Raw genomic sequence first — 26117 nt, 5'->3', positions numbered from 1 at the left:
TGAATAGCTTCAAGACAAAATGTACGGCACTAATTAAGTTAATAAATAATTGTATATCTCCTGAAGAGGAATCTTACTTCTAAACCAGAAGTTCTACAGTTCAAAAAAAAAAAAAAAAGCAACCCAGAGCTCCTGTCTAGTTTTTTAAAAATAAGCACCTGTACCTAAAACAAGTCCATATAACTAGATAGATTCCAGTGAAATAAATTAAATTGGGTTGGATGTGAGTATTTTCAATTATTTCATCTTGTTTGGTGTTTTCTTTCTTGTGCATCATCATAATAATAAAATCAAGATAACTAGCCCCAAGGATTTTTTTTTTTTTTTTTTTTTTTTTTGAGACAGAGTATCACTCTGTCACCCAAGCTGGAGTGCAGTGGCAGGATCTCAGCTCACTGCAGCCTCTGCCTCCCGTGTTCAAGCAATTCTCCTGTCTCAGCCTCCCGAGTAGCTGGGATTACAGGTGCACACCACCACACTCGGCTAATTTTTTGTATTTTTAGTAGAGATGGAGTTTCACCATGTCGGCCAGGCTGGTCTCAAACGCCTGACCTCAGGTGATCCACCTGCCTTGGCCTCCCAAAGTGCTGGGATTACAGGCGTGAGCCACTGCCACCGTGCCAAGTCCCCAAGGATTTTTTAGAGGAGATTTTTTTTTTAATACGCAGAAAGATCTAAAGCCATATCCACATATATTTCCATTCAAATCGGCTCCTGTACCCTTCCACTATATTGCTTACACAGTCATTAGACTATTTGGGAAACATACTTAGAAGTAAATAATCCAAATTTCCTTTAGGGTTGTGATGATGTTCTGATGCTATAAACACTCCACAGGCTAAAAAAACATGAATGCCCTAAGGGCCAAACAAGCCACAGGAGCAAAAAAAACTAAAAGCATTAAATATTTACCTGTGTCTGCTTCCAAGGCATGCTATCTATCACAGGGAGGGAAAAAGAGGATCAGCAGATGCTAAACAGGGCAATCCCAAAACACTAACCGTGCACAAATATCAATAATTTGTATATGTCAAAATTCTGCTTTCTGTACCAGAATTTGGCTTTTAAAACAGATTCGGCTATCACAAGTTCCTTGCCATATCCTTTTCCTTCTCTTCTTTCCTTCTCTCCGAGCCCAAGCAGACAGGAGAGCATTGATATGCAGACAGTGATGTGGCAATCAGTTGACAGCATCCATTTTATGTATCTCTGCATGTGAATTAGCAGTAAGAAGAATAAAATGTAGCCTGGAGAGTTATTAATGAGTAGAAAACAAAGCCTGCCTACCACAGGTAATTACTCAGGTTATTAAAATGTCCCCAAAGCACTGAGAAAGGCTCATGGGTCACCCATACAGGGGCATTCCAATCATAGCCTGTGTTGTTTCTTGGAGGATTTCTCAATCCCCACCCCCACCCCACCCAGGTATTTCTTACCACCTTACAACTGCAAAGGACAACAGCAGTTCATAAAACTGCAGGCCAGGCGCGGTGGCTCATGCCTGCAATCCCAGCACTTTGGGAGGCCGAGGCGGGCAGATCACAAGGTCAGGAGTTTGAGACCAGCCTGGCCAATATGTTGAAACCCCACCTCTACTAATAATACAAAAATTAGCCGGGTATGGTGGCGCACACCTGTAGTCCCAGCTACTCGGGAGGCTGAGGCAGGAGAATCGCTTGAACCCAGGAGGCAGAGGTTGCAGTGAGCCAAGATCTCACCACTACACTCCAGCCTGGGCGACAAAGTGTGTTTCCAAAAAAAAAAAAAAAAAAAAAAAAAACTATAGCACAGCAAACCTCAGACTTTAAAATTGGTTTGAGAAGTTCTTCTGATCATCAAATTTGAACATTAAGTACATATTAAGTATTTTTCTTCTCACTATGCTCCATCAAATAACTTTTTTTTTTAAAGGCAACATAATAGACATGTGGGAAGGGGGTGCTTTGGAATCACACAGACATGGGTTCCAGTTGCAGCTTGCTGCAACTTGCTAGCTGGAATTCGAGCGAGTTATTTAATCCCTCTAAGCCCCAGTTTCTTTATCTGTAAAGTCAAATAATAATAGTACATGCTTCCCAGGATTGTGCTGAGGATTTAAAATTTTTAATGCACAGAAAGCCCCCATCTTGGTGCCTGGGCACATGATAACGGGGATCAGTAAGTGGTGACTTAAACAGGATTACAGGCAGAATTCGCCCTATACAAAACTGTCAAGTAATCAAGCTTGTTTCTAGTGCTTCCTCCATAACTGTGTTTGTTCTCCTGCTTGCTTCTCAGGATATTGTTGGCCAAAGGACTTATGCTAACCTAAGACACTGCCAGGCTGTGTGTAGGACTATTTCACAAACTGCACCTGCTATAGCCACCTTGCAAAGCCCCATGCTCTCAACATTTCCTCTGCTTCTATAGTAGAGGCAATTCTAAATGGGAAGACATATTTTGCAATCAGTGTTAACCTCCAAAAATATTCTGCTCACATTCTTCATCCTGGACAGCAAAGCATTTTCTTTTTTTATGTAAATTTTTCCAATGAAAGTACAGAAAAGTACACAAATAATACAACATACAGAAAAGTACACAGATCATAATGTGAAGAATGTTCACAAAGTTAACACGCTCAAGTAACCAGCATTATTACTGGAACCCCAGAAGCCCCTTGTGCTCCCTTCCAATCACTAACCCCAAGCAAGAAAATTAACATCCTCTATGGTAAAATACTTATTCAAGTCTATATCACATATTTATAGAGTAATCTACCTTTTTGTTATTGATTTGTAGAAGTGCTTTCTATATTCTACATACGAGTCCTTTTTGAATATATTATAAAATATCCCATTACATAGACTTCATTTTTAATGGTATCTTGTAATAAACTGAAATTATTTTAGTTCAGCTTCTCCATTTTTCTCCTCCATGGTTACCATATTTAGTGTCCTGTTCAAGAAATCTCTGCCTATCCCAAACTCATGAAGATAGTCTACATTTTATTTTATTTTTCTTTTTTTTTTTGAGATGGAGTCTTGCTCTACCGCCCAGGCTGGAGTGCAGTGGCTTGATCTCGGCTCACTGCAATCTCCACCTCCCAGGTTCACGCGATTCTCCTACATCAGCCTCTCAAGTAGCTGGGATTACAGACACATGTCACCATGCCCAGCTATTTTTTGTTTTTTGTTTTTGTGTGTTTGTTTGTTTTGAGATGGAGTCTCGCTCTGTCGCCAGGCTGGAGTGCAGTGGCAGGATCTCAGCTCACTGCAACCTCCGCCTCCCGGGTTCAAGCGATTCTCCTGACTCATCCTCACAAGTAGCTGAGACTACAGGCATGCGCCACCATGCCCAGCTAACTTTTTGTATTATTAGTAGAGGTGGGGTTTCACCATGTTAGCCAGGCTGGTCTCGAACTCCTGACTTCAGGTGATCCACCCGCCTCAGCCTCCCAAAGTGTGGGATTACAGGCATGAGCCACCACGCCCAGCCTGTATTTTTAGTAGAGACGGGGTTTCACCATGTTGGTCAGGCTGATCTTGAACTCCTGACCTCAGGTGATCCACCCGCCTCGGCCTCCCAAAGTGCTGGGACTACAGGCATGAGCCACCGCGCCCGGTGACAGTTTACATTTTCTTCTAAAATCTTTATTGTTTCACATTTAGATCTACAGTCCATCTAAAATTTGTTTTTGACCATGGTGTGGACAACCATGCCTTTGTAACCCAAGCCTAGCCTCAAAGGGGATGAAACGTGAGAATTTTAATAATAAAGATATTTTTGGTCATTGGGCCTCAAATAATATCACCAAGAAATACTTTTGGTATAAAACATTGGCATTAACAATGGCTATGCTCCATTAGATTGAATACTCTTTTGGGCAGAGGCTGGGTCACATTCATCTTTGAGCACCCAGGACCCAGAGCTTGGCATGGCTGGTTCTTAGTGAATGTTCGCTGAGTTGAATTCCTGACAAGGAAAGTCTGAGAGAGACTTTCATCCAATTGAAAAAGAACTATGAGAAGCTGGACTGACTACTTTTATTATTTCTTTTTACAATCAGCAATGCCCTCATCATACTAACACCACCATCTCTTTTTTTCACATCTCAGTCCCTATATCATACAATGAAATCCAAGACTTCATTCATCTGTTTTCATGAACGCCAGTTTTAAGGGTACCTAAGTTTTATTTTCATCAATTGTCTCAGCTTTATCATCCATTCCCAATGCCCTGCTCTTCTACACTGGGGAGAAAAAAAAGACTTAGTTATGCTCGGAAGCTGAGAGAGGACTATCAATCCTCACTCAATTCAATTCTGCTGCTCAGACAGGACATTTATTGAGTGCTCTAGAATACAAAAAGGAAATTCCAAAGGAAGGATGAGGCCCTTGAGGATTTTACAGTACCATGCTTAGTCAAGAGTTCATAACAGCCATCTGCAGCTCAGGCCAATCATTTAAAGTTTCTACAATATCTAAGACATATCCACCTAAAACATTTTTCAAAAACTCCACACATGCAAAGTTTTAGGCCTATGGGCAAAAACCTACCAAGAACCTTGATTGAGCTGACATTTGAATGAAGTGGCTCAGGAGCACAGGAACACTTAAAAACACCCTCCTTTGGGTTCTTTCTCCTGACCCTGCAATATTTCCATGTGCCTATTCTGAAAGGGGGCCTCTGGCTGTTTGCTAAGAGACCAGTGAATCCTGGAGCCACTTGCTTGATTTGCTTAATGGGTACTTTTAGAGACAGGGTCTTGTGCTGTCACCCAGACTGGAGAACAGAGGCATAATCACAGCTCACTGAAGCCTCAACCTCCTGGGCCCAAGCCATCCTCTCACCTCAGCCTCCCAAGTAGCTAGGACTACAGGTGCACACCACCACACCGTGGCTAATTGTTTTATTTTTATTTTTGTAGAGATGGGGTCTCGCTATATTGCCCAGGCTGGTCTTCAATTCCTAGTCTCAAGTGATCCTCCTAACTCAGCCTCCCATAGTGCTGGGATTACAGGCATGAGCCACTACACCTGGCCAGCAATTGCATTCTAAAATCTTCACGTCAGTGTCAGCAAGGTAAATTCTCAATTTCATGCAGATTGTGGTAACATTTCTCTTTTGGAAATCAGAGGGAGTGCCCTCTGATTCTGGTGAAAGAAAGAACATGAAAAATTAAAACTCTGGAAAACCAAATCTATACTTTAAGCTTCCACATCTACATAATGAACAGAATGTTCTCTAGACCTACATTTTTTAAAACTTATTATAGAATGGCCTGCTTTCTCCTTTGGTGGTACTTAAAAACTACCTTTGGATGGTCTATGGTTGAATGCTGCCTCTAATCCTACTATTTTTAGCTCTTGTTGATTTTCTAGGCTACAGATTTCAATTTGGTTTCCAGGCTCCTCAGTTTATTTACTATACTGAAAATTTTCATTTTTCTAACTCACACTGCATGGGTATTAAAGGTATTAAACCCTTATGCAGTTAAAGCTGCAGACTCTAAATAAGCTTGCAAAGCTTATGGTTATTCTCATTAAAAAATAAAATTCAAGTTAACTAAGTCATGGTCCGTGGATCCCGTAACTCTCATATATTTTCACACGAACTGTGTGACACTCAGCTTGGCAGTTCCTCAGCCTCACGGCCAGTCAAGCATGGGATTAACTGAATCTGTTTGACATACTGAAAAGCCAATAGGAGCTGATCTTTCTCATTCCTCTAGAAAACTCCCACCTAAATATAGGGATAGAAGCTGTCAGAATTATTTTCTCTGTTCATTTTTTTATGAGCTTATAAATGATAATTGTTGGTTAGCATCAGCTTAAGAAAAAGGTGCAGAGATGATTTTAAGGGGATTAAAATCCTCTAAATCATTCTAAATCATGGGTTACCAAATAACACAAAAATGTCCCTGTTAACACAAAAGATCTCCTTGTCCATAATGAAATTAATTATATAAAATTGCCAGATACTACAAAACTCTAACAGAAGATAACTCTTTTAGTATGTTCACTTATAAGTGAATTTATAAGAATTATACTTATTATCAAGGTTATACTTCAAAATAATTTCAATTTGAGCATTATTCTTTGATAGCATAGCATTACAATGAATCTGCCAATCTTATGTTTTAACTCAATATAAATAGCTTTCCTATTTAGATATTTTGTATCTTAGCAGATAATTCCATGTAAGGTCTGTGCCAAACTTGAGGTTTAAAATAAATCTATCCTCAGTTTTTTCGTATAGCATTTTTACTACTAACTCTAATTATTTATATTTTTTCTCCCTCCTATTTGAGACAGTCTCACTCTGTCACCCAGGCTGGAGTGCAGTGGCATGATCTCAGCTCACTGCAACCTCTGCCTCCCGGGTTCAAGCGATTCTTTGCCTCAACCTCATGAATAGCTGGGATTACAGGCACGTGCTACCACGCCCAGCTAATTTTTTTGTGTGTTTTTAGTAGAGTCGGGGTTTCACCACATTGGCCAGGCTGGTCTCAAACTCCTGACCTCAAGTGATCTGCCTGCCTCGGCCTCCCAAAGTGCTGGGGTTACAGATGTGAGCCAGCACACCTGGCCTCTGCCTCCTATTTTATCCATCTTAACGTTACAAGGAAAAAGCCGTGTGTGTTCATATACTCCCTGCAATGGTCGATCCTGAACAATCCTAAGACATCCAAGGACCAGTAACGACAGTGTTCATTTTTTAAGCACCTGCTCTGTGCCAGATGTATTGTATTAATACACAACCTCAATTAACCTGCCCAGCAATCCTAAGAAACATATATCATAACTCCATTGTGCAGGCAAGAAAACTATAAGAACTTGTCCAAGGAGACTCAGTTAGTAAAGGTTAGAGCTAGGATTTGGACTCAGGTCTCTGACTCCTGTTAATTCAAACATCAGATACCCAGAAAAATTCTGCAAGTTGCTTTCCTGTGAGAGAATGGGCCCCCAGTGGCTAAATGAGAGGCAGCTATGCCCTCATGGAATTCCCTGACAGATCTCTCCACCATAACTGAAGGAAAGACCTTCCCTGGTTACATCATAACTTCTTTTTGCAGTGGTGCAATGACTTTGTGATGAGCCATCTACTTCCTTTGCCCTGTCACCCTATTTTTGACCAGGGACACAGACTCCTGAGGCACCTAACCAGAGGTAGGAGGCCTGGTGAGGTTAGAACAGAACAAAGTTGGCTGGTCCTCAAGGCTTGACCTCACATTTTGCTCTAGTCTAAGCCAGTGGTTTCTAAACTTGAGTGAACATTGGAATAATAAAGAGAGCTTGTTAGGCCAGGCGCGGTGGCTCACGCCTGTAATCTCGGCACTGTGGGAGGTAGAGGCAGGCGGATCACCTGAGGTCAGGAGTTCGAGTCCAGCCTGGCCAACATGGTAAAACCCCATCTCTACTAAAATTACAAAAAAAAATTAGCTGGGCATGGTGGTGGGTGCCTGTAATCCTAGCTACTCGGGAGGCTGAGTCAGGAGAATCACTTGAACCTGGAAGGTTGAGGCTGCAGTGAGCCAATACCGTGCCATTGCACTCCAGCCTAGGCGACAAGAGTGAAACTCCGTCTCAAAAATTTAAAAAAAAAAAAAAAAAAAAGGGAGCTTGTTAAAACACAAATGGCTGTGTTTTAACTTGAGTGTCTAATTCAGTAGGTCTGGGTTGGGACCCAGGATTTTGCATTACTAACAAACTGCCAGGTAATGTTGATGCTGCAGGTCGGGGGAATACACTTTGAGAACAACTACTTTAAACCAAGAGCACTCACCGGTCTTTCTTGATGCCTGCAATCCCTGGAAACATCACCAGCCCAGACTCCCACCTCTGCCTTTCCTACCCTACCTCAAATCAAAAAAGGAACTTTTGTCCTGTCTTTACTGATTTCCTCACTCTGCAGCTCCATTTTAACTCAGTGTCAACATTCTTCAAGGAGGACACTAAACACTTTGTTTTGTTTTGGAAACACCCTCCTTGCATAGGCCCATTTAGGTCTAAGTTTCTCAGTTCTGCCAACCTCAGCTTTAAAAAGTTCCCTTCTTAAACATAAAATGCAATAGGGGTTTGATGTGAGGGTTGATTCACAGATTCAAGAGCGGAAAAAAATATTAGCACTATGCCAGAAAGACTCTCAAAGTGAAAGAAAGAATACCATACAGGGTATTTCTTTCTTTTTTTTTTTTTTCGAGACAGGGCCTCACTCTGTTGCCTGGGCTGGAGTGCAGTGGCGCGATCTTGGCTCACTGCAACTTCCGCCTCTTGGGCTCAAGCAATTCTCCTGCCTTAGCCTTCTGAGTAGCTGGGACCACAGGCATGTGCCTCAGTGCCTGGTTAATTTTTATTCTTAGTAGAGATGAGGTTTCGCCATACTGCCCAGGCTGGTCTTGAACTCCTGGGCTCAAGCAATCCACCCACCTCAACCTCCCAACGTGTTGGGATTACATGCATGAGCCACCACGCCCAGCCGGGTATCTATTTTCAATTCCAGTTTATACCACATCCTCAAGAGAGGAAGAGAGAGATAAACATCACATCCCTGAAATCCTAAAAAATCTGAGCTTCAGACAATTCCTCCCTCGTCTATGAAAGTGACATCAAAACACTGTAAACATAGGTTTAAAAAGCCACTTCCCAACTAACCCCTGTTTTCACTCCCACCTTCTATGAGGAGGTGAGAGAAGGAGGGGTTCTATTCCTGGCTGTTCAAACCACAATGTGCGGTCGAGGGAGACTGCTCCTCCAGAACTGGGTTTCCGACAGTGAGTGATTAGGGGTAAGGCTTTCTTTCCTTCTCTATCCAGAATCCTCTCCCCCAAAAGGGGGGAAGCAACAGCACCTTTGGCACAAGCAGTGAACCCAAAGGGGCAAAAGTGCTGGTAGAACGAGTACTAACTACCATGCCCACCAGTAGCTGCCATGACTTCCCTGGCAGATTTTGCCCCATGAGTGGGGGTGCTTGACAAAATACCTTCCTAAGTTCAAAGAAATCAAGGGCAACAAAGAAGAAGCAATGATCTTTCACGTTGACCTAAGGAGAAAATAGAGAAAAGGATAAACAATCATGCCTTGGTATTTTCTGTAACAAGGAAGTCAAACTCCACCTTCGTTTGGATACCAGACTAGAAAATAGATCAACGTGATGGGGCCTGTAAAGCATGAATTGGTCGCCATTTGTCAGCTACCTCCTCCAAGCCACTCTCCACAGACAGCAGCAAGCTCTGGCAAAACATATCGCTCATTACATCCCTCAACATGACACTTACAAACGCCTTCCCATTGCCCTAGGATAGAGTCTAAAATCTTTACACGGCCTACAAAGCCTGTATGCTCTGGCCCCCGCCTTTCTCCTCAGTTTTATCATTTATGCCTCTTCCCTTCCAACTCAGAGCTCCAATCACACTGGGCTTCTTGGGTTTCCTCAAAGGCACCAGCTGGACAGAGTCTCTGCGCTTGCAACTCTTTCCGCCGGGGTTAAAACTGGAGACATTTGAAATGAGAGACCCATAATCTGTGGCGAACAAATTATATGGCTGGATTGGTTTGGGCAAGTCACATAATCTTCTTGACCTTCACTTCCTCAGATATAGGGCAAAGACAGAAATAAACAATGATGACTGCTGACATCACAGAATTAGAGTGAAGACAGTAGAGAAAACAAATGATTCTCTGAAGAAATAAAATGAGTATCAAGAAATGCTTGGGCTGGCCGGGCGCGGTGGCTCACGTCTGTAATCCCAGCAATTTGGGAGGCCGAGGCAGGCGGATCACGAGGTCAGGAGTTCAAGACCATCCTGGCCAACATAGTGAAACCCCATCTCTACTAAAAATACAAAAATTATCTGGGCGTGGTGGCACATGCCTGTAATCCCAGCTACTTGGGAGGCTGAGGCAGGAGAATCGCTTGAACCAGGGAGTCGGAGCTTGCAGTGAGCCGAGATCATGCCACAGCACTCCAGCCTGGTGAAAGAGCAAGACTCTGTCTCAAAAGAAAAAAAAAAATGCTTGAGCCTTAAAGAAGTGAACTTGGGAATTTAGGATAGACCAGTGGGTAGTAGAAGCAGTTCAATTCGGAACTTAATCTAAATGGCCACTATAGGAGGTCTTTCTGCCTAGTGACATAGGTAAACTTATGAGTATATTAGCACATATTTGTGTTTGTGCTGCTCTCTTTCATAAATATCAGTCCCTACACCTATTTTAACTGTTCATGAAAATAAAATTTCCCTCTCATTTTACAAATTAAAAGGTTCATGAATGTTTTTAAAAAAGTACCTCTCACTGCAAATATCAATACCAATGAGGCTTTCCAAACAAACATATCTTCTTTGTGACAAGCTATTACCCAACCAGCATATAATTAATTTTCCTGTTACGGGTAGTGCCTTTTTACATGGAATGTTCTCTTGACACTTTAAAGCAAATAGTCCATCATTACAAATTCATTAAGTATTCACATAGATGCTATTAATCATGATGAACTAATGTGGTATTAATGGGTAGGTTATTAATCTGCAATTACATGCAGATTTCCTAATAAATTCAAGTTTCCCAAGTTTGATAAAGAAAGCAAAGGAAAAGGAAATGAACAAATCTTTCATAAAACAAATTAAGGGGAAAAAAATCTCTCTCCCTGTACCATAAGATCAGACATACAAAATTCCTGCTTTCTTCCTTTGCATTTACCCAATGCAAGGCAAAGAAATTTGCAATATATACATTTTCATCAAAATAATAATACAAATGGAAGAAAAATTAAAATATCCATGTACCCTGGAAAGGTACTGAATTTCTTCAGTGACATACTATGTCCTTAGACACACTAAAGCCTAGCTATTGAATGTGTGGTCCCCAAACCAGCAGCATGGGCATCACCTGAGAACTTTCTGGAACTACATAAAGAAAACGTGGTACACATACCACAGAATACTATGCAGCCATAAAAAAGAATGAGATCATCCTTTGCAGGAACATAGATGGAGCTGGAGGCCATTATTCTCAGCAAACTAATGCAGGAACAGAAAACCAAATACTGCATGTTCTCACTTATAAATGCGAGCTAAATAATGAGAACACATGGACAGAAAGAGGGGAACAACAGATACTGGGGCCTACTTGAGGGTGGAGGGTGGGAAGAGGGAGAGGTTCAGAAAAAAAACAAACATCAGGTACTATGCTTAGTGTCTAGTGACTAAATAATCTGTACACCAAACCCCCAAGTCACAAGTTTACCTATGTAACAAACCTGCACATGTACCCCTAAACCTATAATAAAAGTTAAAATATTTTTAAAAAGTTATGTCTAAGTCAGGCTAAAAGAACTTCAATGAACACAAAATAAAATTCCAAGTGATAAAAAAGCGTCATGTAATAGCTTACTCTTTCTTAGCTCATGTGAAACAATGGTGCATCTTACAGTTGACAATATTTTTGATTTGATGAAATATGGTATTCATTTTGGTAAGGCTGTGGAAGACTCTGCAGTGTTTGCATATTCTCTGGCTTAATTTGAAGTCAAATAAACATAACTAACAAGATTGACTATAACTAAATAGCTACCACTTCAGAAGAACTAGTATTTCCATTCTGGAAAGTAATAAATATGTCAGAAATACTGAAGCTATATTTGGATTTAAATGAAAGAAGCCAATATAGAAATTATTCCAAATGACTCCAAAAGCATTTTAAGGACAACTGAACCTCCGGGTGAGATGAGACATTTTAATTCTTCAGTATTAGGTTTCATATCCAGGGTTCAGGGGCAGAATCAAAAGTTTGGTCCAGTGGGAAGGTGGACGCGAGGCTTCTGGCGAGGGCAGCGTTGTGAACGTCCTGAGACACAGCGGGCTGTGCAGCCTTCAGACCTCAGGCGAACCACAATTGCCTCCTTTCTTCACCCAGCACCTCCCACGCATTCCCCACTAGACTTGTCTCATTCTGGCAGCCACCTGCAGCTTTCAAACCCCAACTTCCTCTTCTCCACAGCTCAGAGATTCCAGGCTGACACCAACACCTTTGACCTCAATTAAAACAGTAGAATTTTATGTCTGAATTTACTTTCACTGGTATGTATCCAGACCAATGTGTAAATCAGCAAGAGAAAGAAAATCTCTTTTCTTATATTATTCTGGAGACTTGGTCAACATGTTGGGAAATGTAAATGGAGAGAAATTAATAAATTAGCTAGGGCATTGCTTGGCATTCATTAATGTCAACTAGCAAAGCATACTGCCAGAGCAGTCATTTTGAATGGTTCTCATCTCAGAAAACTCACAGAAACTTCTCTAATGTACAAAGGCTACAGTTTTTTACTCAGTTAGTTTGGGCACTGCCTGGTCGGGAGGGAGGTGGTTAAAAATCCTCACATCTAGCCAGGTGCAGTGGCTCACGCCTGTAATCCCAGCACTTTAGGAGGCCAAGGTAGGCGGATCACTTGAGGTCAGGGGTTCGAGAACAGCCTGTCCAACATGGTGAAACCCCGTCTTTACTAAAAATACAAAAATTAGCCAGGCATGGTGGCACACACCTGTAATCCCAGCTACTCGGGAGGCTGACGGACGAGAATCGCTTGAACCTGGGAGGCAGAGGTAGCAGTGAGCCGAGATCACACCACTGCACTACAGCCTGGGCAACAGAGCAAGACTCTGTCTCAAAAAACAAACAAACAAACAAACAAAAATCCTAACACCCAAGCAGTACCCCAGATCAATTCCATGAGAATCTCTGAGAATGGGCCTCAGGCATCTGTGTTTTATAAGCTCCCTAGTAATTCCACTGCACAGCCAGGGTTGAGAACCACCACTCTAGAATTGTTCTGTTCAGTAGTCCCACAAGGCTACTGGGTATTGCAATGTGGCTGGTCCAAATGGAGAAGTGTTGCAAGTTTAAGATATGCACCACATTTGAAAGACTTAGTAAGAAAGAAGAGAAAATGCCTCATGGGTAAGTTTTCTACACTGATTACATGTAGAAATAACAGTATTTTGGATATATTGGGGTAGATAAAATATATCATCCCAACTGCTGACACGTTTACTTTTTAAAGTGTGGCTCCTAGAAAACATAAAATCACATGTGACTTGCATTTGTGACTCACATTATATTTCTATCGGACAATACTACTCTGGAAGGTATCTTTATAGGTCTCTAATTGTGTGAATATGGGTAAATTACTTAACCTGTTGTTATGGTTTGGCTCTGTCTCCACCCAAATCTCATCTCAAATTGTAATCCCCATAATCCCGACGTGTTGAGGGAAGAACCTCATGGGAGGTGATTAGATCATGGGGGCATTCTTCCCCCATGCTGTTCTCGTGATAGTGAATGAGTTCTCAAGAGATTTGATGGTTTTATAAGGCAATTTTCCCTGCTCTTGCTCACTCTCTCTCACCTGCTGCCATGTAAGACATGCCTCCTTCCCCTTCCGCCATGATTTTCAGTTTCCTGAGGCCTCCCTAGCCATGCAGAACTGTGAGTCAATTAAACCTCTTTCCTTTATAAGTTACCCAGTCACAGGTATTTCTTTATAGCAGTGTGAAAACAGACTAATACACCTCTCTAAGCCACAGTTTGCCCAACCGTAAAACAGGAATAATATCACCTTCCTAGTTTTCAGGGCTTTTACCAGGCAGTAAAGGTCAAATGGCCCAAATCTAATCCTGGCTCCATTGCATATCAGCCATGTGACCTTGGGCTAGTTATACTGCTTGGTGCCTCTGTCTTCTCATCTGTAAAATGCAGATAAATCTTACATCTTACGTGTTGGGAGCTCAGTTCAGAGTCCAATAAATGATAACTAATGATATTATTAAATAAGGTCACCTCAATAAAGTGCCCAGCCCTGTTAGGTCCTGCCCTATGTGACATATTCTTACAACTTTTTTAATCTATTAAAGGCTCACTTCACAGTAATGAATTGAAATATCTCCCCATTAGTAGTAAATCAGAGGAGAAATGGGGATTTTGTCACACTGTAAAGATGCTTGACCCATCCACACCTCAGTCACAGTTGAAAAGTTCTCAGAATTGGGGGTGAGAGCATAGCTAAAACAATCTAATCAGAGAGTCTGGAAATACAAGGATAAAATTTTCAACTCAGTTCCACTATGAATGTTAGCATGCAACCAACTTTTCAATTTTTATAGGGCTTCCATTCTGCCGTTGACCAATTCAGAGTATGGTAAAGGTAAGGGATTCACGCATCTCTCTAAGGCGCAGGACATCTGAGTCATCTGCTTCTGCTGTGAAATCTGAATGCCCCTGGAATTTCTCACAAAAATCCCATATTCTCAGCTCCATTATTATTCTGGCTTCTGGCAACCAACAGCAGGAACACGTGGACCCTTGGAGAAGCTTCAGGAATTGTTACCACCAAAGCTCACGTGGGTATGCCTCCCAACTGTTACCACCAAAGCCAGCTAGGATTTTTCTTTCCTTTCCAAACAGTCATCCTCTTTCAGGAAGTAGTTTTTCAAAAATATGCAATCCTTCTGAACAACTGCAAAGTAAAATACACTTAAACATACCAACCTTGTAAAACAGGACCTGGGTGTGGGCAGGTGGAAAAGTGTCATTGTGGGTGTATACGTCTTTCTCAGGATGCACATATCCTGTGTTATTAGTCATGCTGAGGAACTTATATTTAGTCAAAGGAACCTAAATTTAGTCCACAATCTTCTAAAGTGAAATGTTTCTTTCCTCCTACAACATTCAAGCTAACTCACAGGAAACTTTTCATAATGTGTGGCAATATTTATGCTACAAAAATGCCCCCTTGTCTGCTTTCCCATTCATTTTTTTCAGCCAATATTCCCATGCATAGCATTTTGCAGGCTATTGCTCCACTTCTCAGAAACCTTAGCATTCCCTGCTGCAAGTCAAAAATCTCACCAATGGATTTCAACATCTCTTATCTCCTGTCATCTCTCACCAAAGGCCCTGTTCATTCCTTCCTTCCAACAAAGCCAAGCTATATATATTGGATCTGACCCTTAGGACTTAGCTCCCAGCACCTCCAGGTTTGCAGTTCCCCTACTCCCTTACTCCCCACCCTTCTAAGTTCAATCAACAGCCCCTGTCTTCAACATTGAATAACAAGCTAGCTCTTTTGTACGCCATGTAGTATCTGCTTATGGATAAACACTCTACTTGGTGTATTACTATTTCCAATCATTTGCACTGTTCATAAAAGCTATATCACTTCGAATAAGACTTGACTTTTTTTTTTTTTTTTTTTGAGACAGGGCTTTGCTCTCTCACCCAGGCTGGAGTGCAGTGGCACAATCTTAGCTTACTACAGCCTTGAATTCCTGGGCTCAAGCATTCTTCCCTCTCCAACTTCCTGAGTAGCTGGGACTACAGATGTACACTGCCAGGCCCAGAATTGACCTTTAATGCCCTGCTTTCATGATAAGCACATGGCAAGCCTTAGTAATTTCACCTGAAAATATACAGGTTCCATGGCATAGACAATCATAAAGCCTGCATTTAATCAGTTCAAGGGTTGGTACTGGTACAAACTCCAGTTTCATCTAATATCCTCATAAACACATATTAACTGTCAGTAACATGCTCATTACCCCGGGAGTCTAGACAGTGAAGTACTCAAAGATTTGGGCATGAGTGGACCCATGAGGCCACGTAATAGTCAATGCCACTCCAAGCACCTGAATTAAGATGGATCAAGAAGCTGGAGCTAAATAAAACTGCCTTCTTGAATCTTGCTCTAGCAATCCTTACATACACTGGGGTTCTTAATGGTTTTTTCTGCCTACATCTCTTGGGCAGTCTGTTGAAACCTATGGACCATTCTGAGAATAATGTTTATAAGTACATAAAATAAGAAACATAGGCTTACAAAGAAAAACAGGTATTTCAAAACACGGCAAAACTTTTTTTACTGTGTGAAATATATATATGTGCTATTTGATTAATTCATTAAATACCAAGCCCTAACTTTGAGTCTGACAACTACTATAATTTTGAAGTAGTGATACATGTACATAACATTTCAAGATACCTGCAACATCTGCAATAAGGTAGAAAAATAATCATGATTGCTGTTGGTAACAAAGTCACAGGCACTGCTAATAGTACCAGGGTTTGTTGCCTACATTCATAACTAAAGAAAATGCTAAAATTCTGTGAGAGGTTAGTGAAAACAAAGGTGCAATTTTTTCCCATCCAAGTACCTGAATTGTATTGACAGCCCTCTTGTGGGAAGACTGTGGACTCAAGTTAAGGATCCCCTAGGGATAAGAAAGAAGAGCGAACAAAGGGAAATTGGGGCTGTGCACGCTGGCTCACACCTGTAATCCCAACACTTTGGGAAGCCGAGGCAGGTGGAAAACCTGAGGTCAGGTGTTCAAGACCAGCCTGGCCAACACGTTGAAACCCTGTCTCTACTAAAAATATAAAAATTAGCCAGGCGTGGTGGCAGGCACCTGTAATCCCAGCTACTCGGGAGGCTGAGGCAAGAGAATCATTTGAATCGGGGAGGCAGAGGTTGCAGTGAGCCGAGATCGTGCTGCTGCACTCCAGCCTCGGCGACAGAGTGAGACTCCATGTCCGAAAAAAGAAGGGAAATTGGTAGAAATTTTTTTAAGTGGCGTCCAGAGAAGCTCTAGAGCGGCGTAAGAGGATAGTTATTCTTATTTTTACCAATTCCCTTTTCCTCTTCTTTCTCTTCCTGTGGGAGTGATTTAAAAATCACATGGCCTCCAATGAATGTGTTATCTGACAATTAGATTATCAAAACCGTCCAGGGTTTAGGGTCATGACCAAGGTCTGGCAATGCAAGTTGGGAATATGTACAAATGTCCTCATCTGCTGTTTTTTATCTCCAGCCTTGCCTCTTTCAGAACCAGCTTCCTTATTTACAGGCATGTGGGGAGTTTGAGAAAAAAAACTAGATCACAATATTTTATTTTAATAGTGATGTCAAGGTCTTCTTCTAAGTTATTTTTATTTGGCTGCAGAACATTTCTTAAGCATCTACTATGTGCCAAGTGCTTTTAAAACATTAATCCTTGTGAAATTAACAGTAGCAACGGATTCCATTTATTGAACCATGTGTAGAAGACTTTCTACGCATCTCATTGGATTTGTCCAACAGTATCACCAGATAAGAAATGGAGGCTCAGAAAGAAGTAGTTTGCCCATGGCCACACAGCTGATAAGTGGCAGAATCCCTTTTTTTTTTCTTTTCTCAGAACCCAAACTTGAACCACCTGCAAGTTATTTTTCTTGTCTGTAACTTGCATCAGATCCCACCAACAGGGAGTCTTAGAAGGGCCCAGGCCTGTCTCATTGCCCACGTCCCTGTCCTGCCTTCCTGAGGCCCAGAACACAAATGGAAAATGACTGATGATTTTGCTTCCCCTCCTTTCAGGGGCAAGCCCCAGTTGCATCTCAAGAGTTTTCTGGGACTGTGGGCACAGGAGGAGATGGAGTGAAACGGAGAAGAAAAAGCCACTCCTCCCTACCCAGTCAGCTGCCCCCACAACTGCATTCAGCCAACCACAGAGGGCACATTCTTTTCTTCCTTTCTTTAGGAAGTATTTACTGAGCACCTCCTATGGCAGGCACTATGCTTGGTGCTGTGGTCACAGTGACACCCAAAATGGACAAGGGGCTGGTTCTCATGGAGTTTCAGATGGTTATAAGGACCACAAAGGACACAAATACAAAGGGATTGGAGATTGGGTAGGGGACTTTTTTTTTTTTTTTGAGATCGAGTCTCGCTCTGTTGCCCTGGATGAAGTGCAGTTGTGCAATCTTGGCTCACTGCAACCTTGGCCTCCCCAGCTCAAGTGATCCTCCCACCTCAGCTCCTGAGTAGCTGGGACTACAGATACATGCCACCAGGTCTGGCTAATTTTTGTTGTTGTTTTTTATTCTGTTGGCCAGGCTGGTCTCAAACTCCTGGCTTCAAGTGATCTGCCAACCTTGACCTCTCAAAGTGCTAGGATTACAGCCATGAGCCACAGCACCCAGCCAGAGGACTATTTTAAATAAAGGTGTTCTCTGAGCTTTCTCTAGCACTGAAATCCATTTGAGTTATTCCCAGATATTTCACCTTGCTAATAGCCTGTTCAGGGCTCTAGAGCAATGCTGTCTGGTAGAAATATTACCCAAACCACATACGTAATTTTTAATTTTCTTGTAGCTAAATTTAAATAAGTAAAAAGAAACAGGTGAGATGTTTAATGGTATATCCTATTTGCCTTAATATAACTCAAAATATTATTTCTACATGCAATTACTGATTATAAATGAAACTATCAATTAATGAGAGTGCTTTCATTTTTTAAAATGAAGTATTTAAAATTTGGTGTATATTTTACACTTACATCACACCTCAATTCCACCTAGCCATATTTTCAGATACTCAAAAGCCACAGTGGCTAGTGGCTACCATGCTGAGCAGGACAGTTCTAGAGAATTGATTACAATACCTATGGGAACACTCATAAGATGCAGATTGTAATTTCCATGAGGATAGTCTAGGGGACATTATTATTATTATTATTATTATTATTTTGAGACAGAGTCTCGCTCTGTCACGCAGGCTGGAGTGCAGTGGAGCGATTTCAGCTCACTGCAACCTCCGAGTAGCTGGGATTACAGGCTCCCGCCACCACGCCAGACTAACTTTTGTATTTTTAGTAGAGACAGGGTTTCACCATATTGTCCAGGCTGGTCTTGAGCTCCTGACCTCAGGTGATCCACCCACCTCAGGCTCCCAAAGTGCTAGCATTACAGGCATGAGCCACCCCGCCCAGCCTAGGGGACCTTATTAATCTTTGTACTTCTGTATCCCTTGTGTCTAACACAATGCCTCTTGCTAGATATGAATGAGGAAGTATAAATTCTGGTTATTAGCAACAATCTCATGACCAAACAGACTTAGAAGGAAATATGACATGGTGGATGTCAGAGTAGAGAGAGAAAGAAAAAAAAAATGTGATCCTTAATGACACGGTTCAGTTGCTGGATCAGCCCTTACCTGAAGTCTACATAATTACTAGGCTTTTTGGTTACATGAATCAGCATATTTTATTGTTTAAGCCAGTTTGAGTTGGGCTGTCTGTTACTTATGATTGAAAGCAATTAGTGCCAGGAATAAAAGTAAATGCTTGGTAAATAAGACTATTTTCACAGAGTAGTACAATCAAAATGTTGTGCATTTCAATCTATTTGAAGTGGTGAACTCCCCGCCAGCTGAATATCATACAACTTAGAATGAATGTAATGAACAGAGCTGGTTCTTACCAAGCATACCCAACTTATTTGTAGTAGAAACCACTAATGACAGAGGAGCTACATTAAAGCAATAGGGGAAGAGATCAGATCTTAAAATGGAAGGCTTAGAGCAGACAAGAGTCAAAAAGTAAGACAAGGACATGCACTGAGGGTGGAAAAGCACACATAAGAAGAAAACCTGTCGGAGCGGTGGCTCACACCTGTAATCCCAGCACTTTGGGAGGCAGAGGCAGGTGGATCAACTGAGATCGGAGTTTAAGACCAGCCTGGCCAACACGGCAAAACACCGTCTCTACTAAAAATACAAAAATTAGCTGGGCATGTGGCACATGCCTGTAATCCCAGCTACTCAGGAAGCTGAGGCAGGAGAATTGCTTGAACCCGGGAGGCAGAGGTTGCGGTGAGCCGAGATCGTGCCAGTGCACTCTAGCCTGGGTGACAGAGCGAGACTCCGCCTCAAAAAAAAAAAAGAAAACCTGACAGGCTGACTGTCAGAACTACCAAAACACAAGCTTTCACACACAGTAGTCACTCTGATGGCCTCTTTAGTTCATTTAGCTATTTAGAAAGAGAACATATCCTAGAGATACATTCACATCTTCCACAGAGCCTTCAGAAAAAAAAATTTCTATATTTGTCCAGTTTTCCAATTTTCAATGATTATGGATACATTATAGTTTACATATTTATGGGGTACATGTGATTATCTGATACAAGAATACAATGTGTAATGATCAAATCTGGATAATTGGGATATCCATTGCTTCCAACATTTATCATTATTTTGTGTTGGGAATATTTCATATCTAGCACTAGGTCTGTTTTTTTTTGAGCTGGAGTCTCTCTCTGTTGCCCGGACTGGAGTGCAGTGGTGCTATCTTGGCTCACTGCAACCTCTGCCTCCCAGGTTCATGCAATTCTCCTGCCTCAGCCTCTGAGGTAGCTGGGATTACAGGCGCCCGCCACCATGCACAGCTAATTTTTTCTGTTTTTAGTACAGATGGGGTTTCACCATGTTGGCCAGGCTGGTCTTGAACTCCTGATCTCAAGTGACCCAACCGCCTCGGCTTCCCAAAGTGCTGGGACTACAGGCGTGAGTCACCACGCCCAGCCCTAATCTGACAACTTCTTACCTTCTCCCCACACTCCATGCAGCACGCACACCTACCAATACTCAAATCGTATATCAGAGCAGGAAAACTATGAATAACAACAAACTTTTCAAGTAAAATTATTTAATCTCACATTCCAAAAGTCTTCAATACAGGCCCAAATCTTCATGCAGCACCCCTTTGCACATATAGGACTGTAGTGATATATTTGTAACTTGGCAATTTGTTGCTTTCTATGTGGCCACGTGAAAAAGAGCCAGCATGATCTGAGAAAAATGGGAATCTTCTCTGAAGGGGTGCACCCAGTTTACATAGGAGACTCACACAAAATTACAGAAGCTGAGTTTTCACTAGTAATAAAAAGCCCACCACAATGGATGCTTGGTCCTTAGCACTTCCCCACTGCATCCCCACATTTGCTAGTCTGATATTACTTGTTTCAAAGAACTTCATGAAGTGGCCGGGTGCGATGGCTCACACCTGTAATCCCAGCACTTTGGGAGGCTGAGGTGGGCGGATCACCTGAGGTCAAGAGTTCAAGACCAGCCTGGCCGACATGACGAAACTCTGTCTCTACTAAAAATACAAAAATTAGCTGGGCATGGTGGCAGGCGCCTGTAATCCCAGCTACTAGGGAGGCCAAGGCAGGAGAATCACCTGAACCTGGGAAGTGGAGGTTGCAGTGAGGTGAGATGGTGCCACTGTACTCCAGCCTGGGCAACAAGAGTGAAACTCCATCTCAAAAAATAATAATAAAATAATTTTAAAAAATTAAGAACTTTATGAAGTCAAAGCTCTACTATACATACAACATGAGGAAAATGCCAATTCACTGTTTTCAATAATCTGAACTTCCTAATCACTAAATGACTTTATAGGAACTGAAGTTTTCAGATTTCCATTGTCTGCAAAAGATGATTTGGCTAGGATCATTTACAGAAAAAAAGATTATTTGGCGGGGGGCGTGGTATTTAATTACGAGAACTATTTGAATCTCAGCCAGAAGGTATTTACAAATAAATGGTCTATGAATCACAATCATCTCTTTCTGTTCATTAATGCAGAGTCCCTACTTCATCTTATTGTTCTGCTGAAGCTGGGCTTGAAAATAATATATTGCATTTCTTCACAAAATATTGGCAAAGATAGCTATTCCGTAATAGAGATGATCTGGCCGTACCTTGAGTCATCTGTCTTCTGTGTGACATAAGTGTTCTATCTCATTCATTGCCTCATGTTTCCTAAGTGCTCATTTGCTAAATTTCCGTCTGCTCATTCATAAGCAATGCATGCTGTGTCTTCTTCATGGTCACATGAAGACAAATTTGGGGGGTTTATAGAATGTGGATCTTAAGACAAACATATGATTATATTTGGCTTTTTAAAAAATCTCACTTCTTGGAGAGAATAAGAAGTAATTTTATTTCCCAAGTAGGAATCTGAGTCTTATATGCCATTTAAAGAAAAAAATTCACAAAGCCAGGTTGCTTACTTCAGTAGAGGGCAATTTTTCATCAGCCAGGTCTGTCAAGTCCATTTTATTTCACAAATTGGACAGCCGTATCTGTGTGTTTTCTATCAGCCTTAAGAAAATGGTATTCTTTTGATTGGTAGTATTGGGTTTTATTTTGGGATGTTCTCTCTTTTTATCAAGAGTGAGCAAAAATATCTTGACAGTATTCAATATTTTTGAAAGCACATGATATTTACACAAAGGATAATACCAGAATAAAACTTAAAGCATTTGATAGACATTACTTCATGAATCTTAGAACTATCTTTGAAACAAAGCGAGGAACAAAGGACAAATATTTACGGAAGGTCTGCTATGTGCCAGGAACTGGACTGGGTAATTTATATAAATCATCTCCTTTAATCTTCACAAAATCCCTATGATATGGGTATTCCTTTTTTTCCCCTTTTTTCAAAATATATATATTTTTTATTTCAATAGCTTTTAGGATACAAGTAGTTTTTGGTTATGTAGGTTAACTGGATAATGGTGAGGTCTGAGATTTTAGTGTACCTGTCACCAAGTAGTGTATTTTGTACACAACCTGTAGTTCTTTTATTCCTCACCCTTCTCCCACCCTCCCCCCTTTCAGTCCAAGGTCTATTACACCACTCTGTATGCCTTTGCATACTCTGATATGTATATTCTTATCTCCATTTTAAAGATAAGAAAACTGAACTAGGTGAGATCAGTAATTGGCCCAAAGTGATATAGAGGGTAAATGAAAGGGAATCAGGATTCAAATCCAGCTCTTGATGTTTCTAAACTCATGCTCCAAGTGGCTTACAATGAAGAAAACATAAAAAATAACCTAAATAACACAGGCATTGATTAAGTAAATTATAGTATATCCGGCTGAGTACGGTGGCTCACACCTGTAATCCCAGCACTTGGGGAGGCTGAGGCACGCGGATCACCTGTGACCAGGAATTTGAGACTAGCCTGGCAAACATGGCGAAACCCTGTCTCTATTAAAAATATAAAAATGATCTGGGCATGGTGGCGCATGCATGTAATCCCAGCTACTTGGGAGGCTGAGGCATGAGAACCACTTGAACCCAAAAGGCAGAGGTTGCAGTGAGCTGAAATCATGCTACTGCACTTCCAGCCTGGGCAACAGAGCAAGGCTCTGTCATAAATAAATAAGTAAATAAATTAATTAAATAGAATGTATTATATGATCCCTTAGAAGATATGTATAATTTTATACCTATATTTGCATTTAAAAAGTTGTTATTGCTGGGTGGTGAAGTATGCTTCTTTTGCTGTTTATTTGTGGTTGGTCTATGATGAGCCTGTATTACCTGGATAGAATGATAAATGAATAGATAGTTGGATGACTAGGTAGCTAGACTGACAGACACATAAATAGATAGATATAGAATATATTAAAATATATAGATAGAATTTAAAGATTCAGTGTTTCAGGAAAAGAAATAAGATTTTTAGCACATTTGACATTTGAAAACCTCTATACACTTTAAGAATATCTAATCATCTGTAACATACTTGCAGAGTTCAGAAAAAAATCTATATATCTGTATCTATATCGATATTTATCTCTACATTTATAGATATATTATTTTATCATATACTATCTGCCCATGTGTATAAAAGTATATAAGTATATATGTAGAGGATGATACACTATATATATATTTACAGATGGAAAATGAAAGTATATATATAATAGAACAAATGTAGTAAATGGTAATAATCAGGTTATCTGGGTAAAGGGTACATAGAAGTTCCTTGTGCTATTTGTTCAACTTCTCAAAGTTTGAATTATCTCAAAATAAAAAGTTTTTAAATCTAATAGATATTTTATGCGGTTGTTTTTTGTTTTTTTTGAGATAGAATTTTACTCTGTCACTCAGACTGGAGTGCACTGGCACCATCTTGGCTCAATGCAACCTCCGCCTCTTGGGTTCAAGCGACTCTCCTGCCTCAGCCTCCTAAGTAGCTGGGATTACAGGCACCTGCTACCACACCCAGCTAATTTTTGTATTTTTAGTAAAAACAGGGTTTCGCCACATTGGCCAGGCTGGTCTTGAACTCCTGACCTCAAGCAATCCACCTGCCTCAGCCTCCCAAAGTGGTGGGATTACAGGCAAGAGCCACTGCGTCCAGCTATGTTATATTTTTATATTTTACCTATTTTTATTGAAAGATACTAATTTTAAGAGATCCTTTTCCACCATTTGCTCTCCTTCTTGACATATGAAGCAAGAACCCTACAGTCAGTTTGTGAATTTGGCCTTTACAGTGCTTGTCATAGAGTAACTTGGGATTTATTGAATTATGTCTTTCCCAGAGCACAGAAACATATATAGGAAGCCTCCCACTTTGTTTGACAAGGCCAGCACAATCTTAATAACAGAATTCAACAAACCTAGCACACAAAACAATCACAAACCAATATGAATCATAAATATAGAGACAAATCTGTGAAACAAAATGCTAGCTTCTTCAATTCTGGTAATGTCTTAAAAAATACAAACCATTAATAGGCAGGATTTATTTCAAAATTATAAGTTTAGTTCAGCATGGGTAAATCAAGTTAAAAGAGATACTCCATCTGAGTCTCTTGATAAATGGCAAAGAGGCATTTTTCTTGAGCAGCAGCTTTTTGCAAACTAGGAACAACAGAACACAAAAAAGAATAACTATCTAAAACAAACAAACAAAAAAAGTGTACGTTTTCAGGGGAAATACTGAAGGCATTACCACCCAAGCAAGGCATAAGAAAATTACACCCATTATCATTGCTATTATTTCAACACCGTTCTGGTTTTTTTTTTTTTTTTTTTTTTTTCCTGAGATGAAGTCTCACTCTGTCGCCCAGACTAGAGTGCAGTGGTGCAATCTCAGCTCACTGCAACCTCCGCCTCCTGGGTTCAAGCAGTTCTCCTGCCTCAGCCTCCTGAGTAGCTGGGATTTCCACCATGCATGGCTAATTTTTTTGTATTTTTTGTAGAGACGAGGTTTTACCATGTTGGCCAGGCTGGTCTCAAATTCTGACCTGAAGGTGATCCACCCGCCTTGTTCTTCCAAAGTGCTGGGATTACAGGTGTTAGCCACCACGCTCAGCCTGTTCTGGTATTTCTTAACTTTATTAACTATCTAAGAAATTCAAAGAAGCTACCAAGGAGCTATCAACTAATAAGACAGTTCTAACTGAATCCAATACATACATTCAAAGCTTTACTTTATACTAGGCATCAGGGATTGGCAAACTGTCTATAAAGGTCAAAGAGTAAATATTTTAGGCTTTTTGGGCCATCCAGTTTCCATTGCAACTATTCGACTGTACCATTGGAGTGCAAAAGCAGCCATTAATAATGCATAAGCGAATGGATGTGGCTGTGTTCCAATAAAACTTCCAGGCAGTGGACTGGATTTTGCCTACTGGCAATGGTTTGATGACTTCTACTTTATACCACAGAAAGCAGTTGATGGGAAAAAGTTATCCTTTAAAACATCAAAAAAATATAAAGACCTAGAAACAAACTTTTTTTTTTTTTTGAGACAGAGTTTCATTCTTGTTGCCCAGGCTGGAGTGCAATGGCATGATCTTGGCTCACTGCAATCTCTCCCTCCTGGTTCAAGTGATTCACCTGCCTCAGCCTTCTGAGTAGCTGGGATTACAGGTGCCACCATGCCTGGCTAATTTTTTTATTTTTAGTAGAGCCGGGGTTTCGCTATGTTAGGCTGGTCTTGAACTCGTGACCTCAGATAATCCACCTGCCTCGGCCTCCCAAAGTGCTGGGATTACAGGCATGAGCCACCGTACCCAGCTGAAATAAACTTTCTAAAAGGCAATTTGGCTATATGCATCAAAAATGAAATTTAGAGTACTCTTTCAACCCAATAATTCCATTTCTGGAAATTTATCCTAAGGATACATTTAGATAAGGACATAAAGATGTGTACACAAGGATGTTTATTACAGTGTTATTTATAATAAGAAAAGTTGGCCAGGCGCGGTGGCTCATGCCTGTAACCCCAGCACTTTGGGAGGCTGAGGCAGGCCAATCACTTGAGGTCAGGAGTTCGAGATTAGCCTGACCAACATGGTGAAACCCCATCTCTACTAAAAAATACAAAAATTAGCCAGGCGTGGTGGCAAGTGCCTGTAATCCCAGCTACTCAGGAGGCTGAGGCAGGAGAATCGCTCGTTTGAACCCAGGAGGCGGAGGTTGCAGTGAGCCGAGATCGTGCCATTGCACTCCAGCCTGG

General features: G+C 41.1%; 1 protein-coding gene across 1 annotated transcript in view; it reads right to left on the bottom strand.

Annotated features, from left to right (window-relative positions):
• Positions 1-26117, bottom strand: part of PHEX (phosphate regulating endopeptidase X-linked) — a 219083-nt gene that overhangs the window by 176129 nt on the left and 16837 nt on the right. The window lies entirely within an intron of this gene.

The sequence above is a fragment of the Pan troglodytes genome, chromosome X (genome assembly GCF_028858775.2).
Source record: "Pan troglodytes isolate AG18354 chromosome X, NHGRI_mPanTro3-v2.0_pri, whole genome shotgun sequence".
NCBI classification, from domain to species: domain Eukaryota; kingdom Metazoa; phylum Chordata; class Mammalia; order Primates; family Hominidae; genus Pan; species Pan troglodytes.
This window is presented reverse-complemented; position numbering and strand designations above follow the sequence as displayed.